At 38.3% G+C, this 13,047-nt stretch overlaps 1 protein-coding gene across 1 annotated transcript in view; it reads left to right on the top strand.

Moving 5' to 3' along the window:
* The first annotated feature begins 3,588 nt into the window (after positions 1-3,588).
* Positions 3,589-13,047, top strand: part of LOC136857165 (sodium-coupled monocarboxylate transporter 1) — a 116,280-nt gene continuing 106,821 nt past the window's right edge. Inside the window, exon 1 of the mRNA XM_067135596.2 lies at positions 3,589-3,668. The gene's annotated coding sequence lies outside the window, so the exon portion shown is untranslated. The remainder of the gene's footprint in view (positions 3,669-13,047) is intronic.

A 13,047-nucleotide genomic window follows, 5' to 3' on the forward strand; every position in this document is an offset into this window, starting at 1 on the left:
TAAAATGGCAGTTTTTAAAGAGAAATGGAGAATAGCAAAGACATTGATAAGGAAAAAGAAAATAACAGAAGAAAGGGAGAGAGTGGATCAAATGCAGAAGAATTTTGAAAACAAACAAGGTAGAAAATTCTTCCATGGGGTTGGACAAGTAAAGAAGTGATATCAACCTAGAGTGAATATGCTCAAGGAAGAGACTGATAGACTGATTGTTGGGAAAGAACAAATTCTGGAAAAATGGGCAAATGGGCAAAACATTTCAAAACATTACTTTTTGTCAGATCAATAAATGAAGAAAAAGAAGGATCAGGTAGTATGGAAACTTCAGAGAGAGATGAGGAGGGGGAATGTGGAGATGAGTGTAAGGGGGAAGAGAGGAATGATGAGAATGATATGGGATCACCATTGATTGAAGAAATAAGGGAAATTATAAAACAATTGAAGAACAGTAAAGCCCCAGGGAATGACCTCATAACAGCAGAAATGGTAAAACATGGAGAACAAGTGTTGGTGAGGAGAATACGAGTACATGAAATAATTAAAAAGGTATGGGAAACAGATAAAATGCTGGAGGACTGAACACTAGCAAATATATGCCCTATACATAAGAAGGGGTCACGCATGCAATGCAAGAATTATCGAGGTATATCCTTACTGAATATAGTGTACAGCCACAACAAAGAGAGTTAGTAGGAGAGCAGAAAGAATTATAGGGGAGTACCAAGCTGGTTTCAGACCTGGAAGTTCGACGACGACCATTTTTTCACCATGGAAATGACTCTGGAAAAGACATACGAATACAACGTTCGACTAGGACATCTTTTTATAGATTTTAAACAAGCCTATGATAAAGTAAAGAGATCGACATTGTGGGAAACAACGAAGGATTTTAAATTCTCACAGAAGTTAATAAAATTGACTAAGATGACCCTGGAGAACAGCAGAAGTCAGGTAAAAGTGCAGGGAAGTCTGTCGAGATCTTTCAGAACCGAAGAAGCCCTAAGGCAAGGAGATCCCTTCTCACCAGTGTTATTTAATCTAATGCTGAAGAAATCTGTAAGATCAATAACTACTAAACTGGGTAGTAATATGTACAATAGAGTGATCCAAGTTTTGGCTTATGCAGATGATGTGGTGACAACTGCTAGATGTAACAAGGTACTTACAACTGCCTTGAGGGAGCTGAAAGATGCGGCTGTGTCTTTGGGTATGGAGATAAGTGAGGCTAAATCTAAATATATAATAACAGAAAGAAATGGAAGGAACACCAAAAAACTCTAAGTAGATGATTACACCTTTGAAGCAGTAGATAGATTCACATATCTTGGCTCAGTAATAACATCAGAAAATAAAGTTGAGACAGATATTGTAAATCGTATTAAGGCTGCTAACATATCCTATAGAGCACTATACCCTCTTCTGAGAAGTAAAAACTTAAGCAGAAAATTAAAACTGACTCTCTACAAAACAATAATTAAACAAGTACTTATGTATGGGAGTGAGGCATGGGTATTGACTGAGGCCACAGAGAGGAGGTTAAATGTGTGGGAAAGGAAGGTACTGAGGAAGATATTTGGACCAGTAAAGGAGGGAGATTTATGGAGAATCAGAAAAAATGAAGAAATAAGCTTATTGTATAAGGAGCCAGACTTGGTGACCTCAGTCAAAATGAGACAATTTGAATGGCTGGGGCATGTGCAATGGATGGAGGAGGGAAGACTTCCAAGGAAGGCACTGATAGGGCACCCTGTGGGCAGGAGAAGGAGAGGTCAGCCCTGGATGAGATGGCTGGAGGATGTGGAGACTGATCTGAAGACCATTGGAGTCAGGAAGTGGTGCTGGTGTGCTGAAGACCGGGGCGACTGGAGAGCTGTGGTCAAGGAGGCCAAGGTCCTTAAAGGACCATAGAGCCATGGAGTAAGTAAGTAAACATTATACTGCACTCACTGTTCTTAATTTAGATGTGCTCTTTCTCTCTCTCTCTCTCTCTCTCTCTCCCTCTCGCTCTTTCTGCCGCTACTCATTTCTGCTAGATTGCATTACCGCTGTAATTGTATAAAACATAACCTGTCAACAATGGATTAACAGCAAATGGGATATAATTGTGGTTTCTTCATAAGTATTACATACCATCATACATGTTTTCTTGTAAATAAGTATTATAATTCATTTTTTTACAAACATCTGGAACTTGTTTTTCTTTCTATACACTCTTGACCAGTTTGTAGGTACACTCAACCACACAAAAATTTGCCATCGCAGAAAATCACTTTATTTTAAAATTCCCTTGTTTGAAATAGGATGAACATATTGTGGAGGTGGTAGGATTCTAAGTATCATCTCTTCAGCCAACAACTATCTATCCTGGTATTTTGAGAATGCATCAAATTAAACATTATTTGCTGGCCAATTTTTGAGTGGATGAGTGCACATTCGCTGCAGTTCTAGAGGATTGGCTGCCTTTATTATTTTTACTTCAACATCCTCTGTTCTAAGTTTGCCCAGTTTCATATTTTTTAACTCCCAACACTTCTGCCGTAGCAATATCTGGTTCATTTTCTTCTGCCAGTTGGATATCTTCCTTTATATTGTTACAGCATGCTATCACATTTAAAAAGTCATGATATTTTTAATTTGAAAATCTTCCTGCAACACTTATTAGTTTACCATGATGACAAATATTATCTAATACAGTTAGTTACTGTGTAAAGTTATATATGTTCAAACATCTTGATGAAATCAACCAATAATAAAATGTGTTAAGGTTCATAAGCATGGTTCCTGAACATACACATGAAACCTTCAAGTACTATTATGGTGAGTGTGTTTATGAAAGCTTCAGTGAGTCCAAACCATTCACAACAGTTGCCAAAACTTTAGGAATGATTCCTCTGGTTCCTATAATTAAACCAAGCACAGCCAGTCCAGATGGTACTTTTCTCAAAAAAAAATTGACAATTGGCAACGTTTCTTGGCAGCATCAACTTCGTCAGGTTGGCTTTTGTGGGTCTCAAACTTGATTGTGCGATCAATAATATCCATGAGGAGACTGTCTTATGTGCAAGAGGTCTGCCTATCGCTTGGTGAATTCTTCCCATCTGTTTTTTGCCTGTCTGGTCAATACTGCTCTATTCTTGCCCTTCATATTCTTCCCTTTCTTCGTGGTGGTTTAACGTCACATTAATCACAGGTTTTCAGTGACACAAGAATGGGAAAGGGTTAGGACTGGGAAGGTATTGGCCATGGCCTTGATTAAGGTACAGCCCCAGCAAATGCATGAGAAGAAAATGGGAATCATGGGAAAAGATCTCCAGGACTGCCAACAGTGGGATTCTAACCCACCATCTCCCAGCTCACTTGATTTGCCCTTCACAAATCTAGTATTAACTCAAAAGAACTGTATCATTCTGGTCTCAAGGGCTTCTTTACCTATTTCTATAATTATTTATGAGTAGAAGGTCAAAATTATACGTATTATGATTCCTTTCTTCCTCCTATACCATTCAAACAATAGAGGGTCGACCTTCACTAAGACAACCTAAAGCCTAAATGGTACAGATAACAAGTTGCCATAAATCCTTTTTGGTTTCATAAGAAGTTAGTCTTGATTTAAACAACTGCATTTACCTCATTCACAAGTTCGATACACTGTGGGCATCACCAATAGTAGGGTAAGTTTTGAGAACAGACGTTTTTATCTCCAATATTTTGAATTTGGTACTATAAATATCTTTTGTTAATCATAGTAATAACATAAGTAAGTTATGTATTTTAATGATTAACAAATTTAATCACATTAGGCACATTTTAATCGGCCCCGTGGTGTAGGGGTAGCGTGCCTGCCTCTCACCCGGAGGCCCCGGGTTCGATTCCCGGCCAGGTCAGGGATTTTTACCTGGACCTGAGGGCTGGTTCGAGGTCCACTCAGCCTACGTGATTAGAATTGAGGAGCTATCTGACGGTGAGATAGCGGCCCCGGTCTAGAAAACCAAGAATAACGGCCGTGAGGATTGGTCGTGCTGACCCCACGACACCTCGTAATCTGCAGGCCTTCGGGCTGAGCAGCGGTCGCTTGGTAGGCCATGGCCCTGCAAGGGCTGTAGTGCCATGGGGTTTGGTTTGGTTTGGTTTTAGGCACATTTTAATGCTATAAATATTATCACTCTGTACTTTGTTGCATGTTACTGTATGGTTTGTCCTAACATGATCAACTGGAATTATATCATCACAGATTTTGGGAAAACCTTATTTGATTCAAATTGATGAAGAATCTATACTGTTATCTTAACAGAGAGGGCTTAGAAAACTATTTATTTGCAGATGACCTTACAATAAATGTTTGTGCTCCATAAAATAATGATACACAGAATGTTTTAGTTGATACGGAGCCAGTGCTCTTCAAACTATTTGTATTCTTTTGTGAATGATGATAATGAGATTTGCATTGCATTTAATAATATATCTAATAAAGCATTAGTTAATACAGCCAATAAATTCATATAATTTTCATTTTAATACTTTCACTACCAGCTATCAGAGCAGACTGCCACCACTGGGGCCCAGCCATTTTTGAAAAGCTACCTACTTGACAGCTGAGTTCTACATTAGTATATATTAAAGAAATTATTATTGAAAAAAATATTTAAGAAAGATATAACATACTTTTCCTTTTTATTTACACCTGTACGTACATCAAATAGGGGAGCCGATGGATTGTAGAAAGGAGACTCGAGGTCGTTGCTCCTGTCTGGATTATTATTCACCCTTCCAGTGCTTTCACTGCGTACATAATCACACTCACTTTCACTGTATGAAGCTATCAGATCATCACCTGAATTGTTATCATGCAAAATATCATATATTTCTTCTTCTGGAATCACTACAAAATTTACTCATGCTTGAAGCTTTGTTTACTACACAGCCACCATCACTTGTTAATTCACTCAGTTTGAGAAGCTCCAAAATTGGCTTGTAAACAATGAGTAAAAGAACACAAAGTGTACAGTGTCAAGAAAAGAGGACACTTGAGTCATCTACCAGAAGAAAAAAGAAACTTCTAGGTAGAACTCTTCTGGTCTCCAAAAACACAACTATATTGGAGCGCGCTACATTGAATAAGCGCTAAATGACTTTACTACTCTACAGGCGACAGAAGACGGCATGATTAAAGAACCATACTGCTCTATGGGAATGAAGGTGTTAAGATGCACACTGATTATATATCAACAAAATTAACAAAAAGTAATGTTTGTACAGGTTAGCAAAAATTATTTAAGAGTTGGTATTGTTAACAACTTTTTATACTAACATCTATGACCCAATACTTTGGATGGGAGGTGTTTAGCTGAGTGGCACTGTCTCCAGCTTCTTACCAAAGTGGTTGCATATGGATGTTTGAAATTAGAAGTTTGGATTAGAAGTTTCTGGTTTTCACAATGTGGTTCGGATTCCACATAAAACTGAAAACCATCCTCAGATTTTCTTCCTTCAGACATCATTGCTCACCTTTTCAATATCTAATATTAGCATTCTTTTAGCAAATATTAGAACTGTCTTTCCTGAAGTCATGGTGTCCTACTTTTAATAGAAATTCTACAATTTTTCTTCGTCTCCTCTCGATTATTACCTTTCCCTGCAGCTTTATGGTATGTTATAGGAAAGTGATGATTCTGTATTTCCTTTTTTTGAATTATGGGATTATACCTTGTTTTGTCCAATCTTCTGGATCCACCTTTCACTCCAGATGACAGAAAGCACTTGTCCATCCTATTAAAACCTGGAAATTACACAGCTTTTATCACATCTCTAGTAAATTCACTGAACTTCGGTGACTCTTCATTTCTCCTGTTCTTAAGTTCTTTCTCCACTTCCAGCCATGCAAGATGATATTGTTCCACTTGATATATATCTGGGCTATTATTATTAATTGCATCCCCCTTTGGCAGAGTCTAAAATACTTTTTTCTTTTCTTCTCTAATCCCTTCCTTTGTTCCTACTAAATTTCCATCAAGGATATTGTTCAATTCTGATCTTCACAACTCAATGGATTGTCTTCTATGCCCAAAATGGTAGGATCATTCCCATCTCAGTTTGGTGGATTTGAAGGTGTTCAAACATGCCAGCCTAATGTTGGTAGATTTACTGGCATGTAAAAGAACTCCTGCAGGATAAAATTCTGGCATCTTGCTGGCACCTTGACATCTCTGAAAACTGTTAAACTAGTTAGCAAGACATAAAACCTCTTATTTGGTAGCAAACTTGTCCTTGCACATCTCCTTTTTCTCCTTAATCAGTCTTTTGACAGACAGCTTCTTGTCTTTGTATTGCTAGGTCAGAAAGCCCATCTTGTCTTCACCTTGTGGATTAGAAGTTTTCTGGTTTTCACAATCTACTTTCCCTTTTCTTATAACAGAACCACGTGGTCAACCCACTCAGTGCTATAATTCTTCAATTCCTGGGACGTAAGAAATTACCCTCCCAAATAAGCTCCTATAGGCCTGTAAGTCTTTTACCTGTCTTATCCAAAATCCTAGAAACTATCTAAGCCTGACATATATCCACCTACATAAACTCCCTCCTGCTCATACCACAATCACAGGCAGATTTCTGACCACAGTATTACACACATGATCATTTGTTTCACATTTCAGCATCCTTAACAACCTACTTAAAACCAAGAAATTGAGCAGCCTTGATCAGCCTTAATGTTGAAAAAGCATTTGACAAGGTACACTTGGTCGCAATTTATCAAAAGGCATGCCACAGGTTTCACCTCCTCTGTTGGTTGGTGGGACAAACCTGGAGTTTAAAAGCACCGCAAATTATCGACACCTAAGAAGGTTTCACAACTAAGTAATTTTTTATTTTCCAACTTATTGATTAAAAGTGGTACATGTTTCATATATTATTAACATCTTCAGCCACATAACACTGTTTAGATGAAAAATTCATATATTGACCAAGTATCAATGCTTTGAGAGAAAGTGTCCTTAAAAATAGCATAAGAAGATTAAATGACATTTTTATAAGTTACTGCAATCAAAGCTATGAATGGTACTCTATGTTTACAAATTGACAAAGTGCCATCTAACTTGATAAAATTTGTCTTCACAAAAGACATCAACATTCTACAGTAACTGATGGACACTGGTGTCACTCTTTAAATGTTTATCACCGATATCAAAGATCTATGAACTTTTAAAGTGTTTTCATTACATATTTTAGATGTTTTGTGCTTTTCAGTGTTTTTTTAAATTGCAAATGTTCGTTTAATGTAATGGCTGAGGATGATCTCATACTTTTAGGTCAAAACTAGTTCCAAGCATTGATTTTTTAATGAGAATATAGCCTATGATTTTTTAAAGAAAGTATTAGTTATATTGCCTTTAATAATTGTGTACTGAATAGGTGGACCCACTCTTGACACATACTGTACCGAGCTCGATAGCTGCAGTCACTTAAGTGCAGTCAGTATCCAGTATTCGGGAGATAGTAGGTTCGAACCCCACTGTCGGCAGCCCTGAAAATGGTTTTCCGTGGTTTCCCATTTTCACACCAGGCAAATGCTGGGGCTGTACCTTAATTAAGGCCACAGCCGCTTCCTTCCCACTCCTAGCCCTTCCCTGTCCCATCGTCGCCATAAGACCTATCTGTGTCGGTGCGACGTAAAGCAACTAGCAAAAAAAAAAAAAAAAAGACACATACTGTATTGTATCAGTTTAAAGTCCTCGAATATCAAAAGAGAAGAAACCATGCTAAATCTATTTTTATCATTATAATTATAATTCAGTCATGCAAGGTTTTAACTTTTATTTCACTTTCTAAAAATGAGACATGCACCACTAGGTACCAACTTATGCCCCACTACCCAACTGAACGAGGAAGAAAAGCATATGGCCCTGGACCTGGTCAATGAGACCACATATTCAAAGAGATATAACATATTTAAATTCTGAATCCCTTCTTGGGTTATCTTTCCCTTTATAAGATATACAATATTGATGGAGAGAACATTCTACAAAACCTTCAACAGCCTTTGGCGGTAAGAAAAAGGTTACATAAATCAAGGGCTTGTGCCCAAGCGAAACCAGCATAAAACTTAACATTGAAGTTAATGATAATAATTTTCATTTCATGAGACGCACCCCTAACATTTCAATAACATGATCCACCACCAGTTGATTCTGGATTCTGGACAAGGTTACAATTCAATTCATAAAGATATCCTTACTTGCGTATGATTCATAACACAAAGCATGATCCTATAATGACTAGCAAGATTGATAACCTTGCCCCAAACCATGCAAAATTTCAATTTCAACCAAGATAAGCCCGGAATAATGCTGCAGTTTTTACAATATGAGAGCTAGGGCAAGCTAGACCCAACACGTGGCGACATTTACATCAATAAACAGGATAATAGTTTTATATACGAATCCATTTTAACACCCAGATGTCACAAAACTGCAACAATATAAGATTACAGAGTACATAAGACCCACTTGGCGAAAGGCCAGATCAACAGTAAGAGGGCCGTATTACCATTACATTTTCCCTTTTACCTACCAAAGGTAATGACTAATCTGAAGTAATTTAAAAGATAGTACAATCCACTTCACCAGGAAGTATCTGAAATCCTCCCATCATCCCCTAGCTAAGTGAAAAGCCATTCCTTTGAACACCTTACCTCCATGGGCGTACAGAAAAAGAGTTCGAGACCCGAGCAGGTCCAGCCCGCTCGTACAAAATGCTAGCAACCAGCCAGCTCGCTGTTCCCAAGTCAAGTCAAAGTTCACTTCACGACCAGCACTCTGCAAGGCAAGGAGAACCAGGCATCAAGGGAGGGGGAAACGGCCGACGATAGGCCAAGAAAAGGGGCGTGGAACGTTACCATGGAGGCAGGCGGCAAGGAGAATAGACAAGCGCAGCAGAAAGCTGCAACTTAAAACAACTATCTCATTCAAATCGCTTTCATAGGGGATGCGGGAGAGATTATTCTCACATAATTAACAAGCAATATATTAACAAACACAGCTAAATTACATGTCTTAAATATACCGAATATGGCACCAAAATATGGATATCAGCAGACCACTACAAGAGGAGGGAGAAAATCAGGGGAAGTAGTAAATACATGGCACAAGACATATGAGGTTTTTCAATTCTATCAAACATAGGATCTTAGCAAAAGAGTAGTTTTCTAAAATATTACTTTTTGAAATACATTGGTTATTTGGTAAAAATATGTTCTCATTCACTCATAGAAGCAATATGGAACACTTGATCCAGTACTGCCTCTAATTGTTGCAAATTATTCCATTTATCAGCTTTGATGTTGAGAGACTAGATACCTGGTCAATGGAACAAGTTTGTATATCTATGTTTCTCTGCTGTGGAAGAGCCTGCCAGTCATACGAGCAGTTTAATTTGAACTCAGCACTTAAATGTGGATTGTATCTAATCACTCTCATGTCTGTTACATCAGGATCTACAACTTTAGTCCTAGGACAGATTGATTTATAAAATTGACAACACTGGTTGTGATCAAAAAAAGGCTCATAATGGAGGTTCACTTTGTTAAGTCACAATAGCTTGAATATCTAAAAAAAAACATGGTGTCACTACGGCTTAGGCAGCATCACACCGGCCTCTCACCTCTGGATTCCATGATTCAAATTCCGGTCACTCCATGTAAGATTTGTGCTGGACAAAGTGGAGGTGGGGCAGTTTATCCTCTGGTTACTCCAGTTTTCCCCGTTATCTTTCATTCCAGCAACACTCCCCAATATCATTTTATTTCATCTGTCAGTCATTAATCATTGCCCCAGAGGAGTGTGACAGGATTTGGCAGCTGGTACAATTCCTATCCTAGCCACTAGATGGGAGCTTCATTCATTCCATTCCTGACCCGGTCGAATGACTGGAAACAGTTCAGTCAAATATATTTGCACATGCATTAGTCATTTTCATTCATACAAAGCTTCCCAACCTCCTTTTATTTCCATGGCTTTGGACAGAGAAGGATTAAATCTTTCCCGTCTACATTTTCTCCAAATTATTATCTAATATGAGGATAAGTCTGCCTGCTGTCATTTCTTGATGGATGCAGTACTTTTACAACCATCTCTTGGAACAGGCCAGAGCAAAGTGTAGCTTCCACTGAAGTCCCAGTCTCATCCACAGCTGTGACTATATGGAAGCTGCTAGGGTATGGGTGGTGCTGAGTAATGACATTTGGAGCACATCCAGTGCGTCTGAGGGTTGTGAAAGGTGTTGCTCATAGGGTCAGTCATGCTACAATAGCATTGTCTGGCACAGTGAGGACAGCAATGGCAAACTACCTCACTCCTCGTCTTGCCTAGTACGCCTGATTTTGGTGCTCCCATTGGTTTTTGTGGTTTTCCTATAGCTGTATAGCCTTTGGTGGTGCTATTTGAGGATCCAATCAGCCTCTGGGCTGATGACCAGACAGACAGACAGACAGACAGACAGACAGACAGACAGACAGACAGACAGACAGACAGACAGACAGACAGACAGACAGACAGACAGACAGACAGACAGACAGACAGACAGACAGACAGACAGACAGACAGACAGACAGACAGACAGACAGACAGACAGACAGACGTGAGGATAAGAGCTTCATCTGCGGTGTACAGTTTCCCATTCATTATGAAACATGCAACCACAATGCATTGAAACTACCTATAGAAGTGCTAATATGATGGCAGTGAACAACAATTATTACGTGGCAAATGATGAGCATGATATCATATTATAAAGGTCTAACTTCTCCAGCAGTCTACTGTAGGGAAGCACAGAAAAGCCAAACAACACTCGATTGCTACAGCAGTCACAGTCCACTGGCCATGTGGCATAGCTCCCACACGACTGCTACAGCAGTCCATCGGAGTGAAAAGGTTAAATTTACATGATCTTGGCTTGAGTGTGGCATGCTTGCAAACATTGATATAGCCTGATGATGTATAGGCATCTCTTTATTGTTGAGTGCATAGAGTCACACTCCATTTGAGTGGATTTTGCTCACCAGATCAGCTCCAGGTAATATATGGAACTTATTTCTTGCATAATGTGATGGTACTTTAGGGAGCATACCTAAGAAATCTTGTATTATCTAACTCCCTTCTTTATGCTTAGTTGCATTCCCTCTAACCCCCTGGCTTGGTTGTCCATCATTATTAGTTGACACGTTCCTCTTCATTATTGCCCAATTAAGTGCACTCTATTCCATAATTCCATGAGAGCCAGAGAACATTACAAATGTGAATTTGACTTTTCTGTTTCTTGAAGTGAAAGAAACCTGATTTGTATCACCTAGATGTCTCATTTACTTTATATTTAGTGTTTTTTGAAGTACTTGTATGATTTCATATTTTTTTCCCCTCCCTCTTTCCAGCTCAGGTTCCAGAAATGTTGGAATATAATTTCCCTACCATGGTCTGAAAATCATTGTGCTTTATTTTAGAAACATTTTGGTTTAAGGAACAATTGCAATATATCCATTTATCACAGACAGTTTTTTCAAGCTCATCGAACAGCAATCCTTTTTTCTCCTTTCTCTCAATTCTTTGTGATAACCCACTGATTGACATTCGAATGACCCCTCCTAGCTCTTTTAGCTGTGTACACTTCCGTAGTTTCATCAGTAGATCTGTTAGTGCCTTTTTGTTCATCTTCACTCGGTAAACACTGTTCTGTGTCCTCATCAACACAATTACACTTGGATGGACTGTACAATGATTCACTGGTTGCAGTGACACTTTCTTGGTCACTGTCTTTCAGAGAACACCGACTTGGACTGTGCGGTTTCAGAAAGGCTGATTAAAATGCAATTTGTCATTATTGATTTTGTTGTCCTAATCATTTCTTTCAGCTAGCATTCATTCACATTACTTCTGCCTTTCCTTTGGTAAAAATTAAACTTTAAAAACCCCTGAAGCTTGACTTCATGAAATACTTCAATATTTTTGTCATTGATCAAAATACTGTTTGCTGATATCCTTTTCAATGAAGTTCAGCTATCATCTCCTTGTATGCTGGAATAAATTAGAGACAGTATTTACCCTAAAGTGAAAAAATGAGTATGATTCTATTGTAATTATAAATAGGCTAGTCTGTTAGTGGGTCAATGACCTTAGATGTTGGGCCCCCCTTTAAACAACAAGCATCATCACTCTGTTAGTAACTAATCTAAAGAATAAAGTATGGGGAGAAAATGTATATTCATGTTCAAATCAGTAGGCTTACTGACAGTGAAATACGGTAACTTATCGGCTATCTCAGCCAAAGCTAATTTAACTAGCTTTCTTCTTCTGCTACCATCAGAAGACATGACTGAAATTTTAACAAGTAAGTAACAATGAATGAGAATCTATAATGGCACAGAGTGATATTATTACTCCCCCCTATGTCTGAGTTGTGAGTTGCATTGTAAGAAATCTTTGTATTTAAAATCCTCATATGTCTGACTTAAAAGGCTTTCAAAGTCATGCTGAGGACATATGAAAATTTTAAAATCATCTCCAACTTTGCCATTTTTACTCTTACACTTACGAGGTCATGAGCACCCACAGCCCACAGGTGGGACCAAGGGGGGATGTGCTTGCTCCCCCCCCCCCCACCACCACCACAGGAATTCTAGAAATATTGATATTCAATTGCTTAATGTCATACCAGATTATATTCTACAATGGTGAAAAAATGAGCGTATCCTCCTTATTCAATACATTATATATTCCATCATTAGATGGAGTAATCAAATTCAAACATGTTTCAGCTACTTTGAGCCATCTTCAGAGAAAAAACAAGGGGCGGGGGTGAAATAATTTACATAATATAAGCTAAAACATGCCAAAAAAACATAATGAAGGAACAAGTGAAAAAACAAAAGAGAGCCTAGTAGAAACTAAATTAGCACGATATACGATATTTACATCATCACGTGGAGCAAAAAACAACTCACTGCGACAGAATTCAGTGAAATAGGGGTTAATATAAAAACATAATTGAAACTAAAAACTGTGTTGA

The sequence above is a fragment of the Anabrus simplex genome, chromosome 1 (assembly GCF_040414725.1).
Source record: "Anabrus simplex isolate iqAnaSimp1 chromosome 1, ASM4041472v1, whole genome shotgun sequence".
In the NCBI taxonomy this organism is placed as follows: Eukaryota; Metazoa; Arthropoda; class Insecta; order Orthoptera; family Tettigoniidae; genus Anabrus; species Anabrus simplex.